The sequence below is a fragment of the Condylura cristata genome, unplaced genomic scaffold (genome assembly GCF_000260355.1).
Source record: "Condylura cristata isolate star-nosed mole 26May11 unplaced genomic scaffold, ConCri1.0 scaffold00018, whole genome shotgun sequence".
Classification (NCBI taxonomy): domain Eukaryota; kingdom Metazoa; phylum Chordata; class Mammalia; order Eulipotyphla; family Talpidae; genus Condylura; species Condylura cristata.
In genome coordinates this window covers 4,668,635-4,669,192 of record NW_004567119.1, presented here as the reverse complement: position 1 = coordinate 4,669,192, position 558 = coordinate 4,668,635, and positions in this window count along the sequence as shown.

The window sequence follows — 558 nt, the reverse complement described above, 5'->3', positions numbered from 1 at the left end:
CCTAGTGTTCAAAACAGTCTGTTAAACTGTAATGTTAGTCTCACCTCCAAGTCCCTGCTTGCTTTATTTTCATTTTTTTTTTGCCAGGGTAAGTAAAAACAATAATTCCCTTAATAACAACAATCATTATAGACAGCGCATGAAATGACATTCCGAGTTTTGGGGTGCCTCTGTCTTGTGGTTCCGGATTTCGCTGTTGGTGTGTGGAGACTGGCCGAGAGTTGGAACAAGTGTCCAGAAGCAGGGCTGGCTCCAGCCGGGGGCTTACTACGTGGATTTTATAAACAAGTCACTCATTTGCCCCTTTCCACATGATTGGGGCTGAGTGACAACTGCCTTGGCGCCTCGGTGTGTCTGCCCGTCCATGCAAGGCTCTACAACAGAAAGCATGCGTGTAGAACAACAACTCTGGCTGCCTAGATCTCTCACTTGGAAGAAGGAAATCCACCAGGCGCGTCCCCGCGGCTGTCCCTCGCGCGCGCGCCCGGGTGCACACACGCTCGCGCTCACACACACACACACGCGCGCGCACACGCACACATGCGCGCACACACAAGC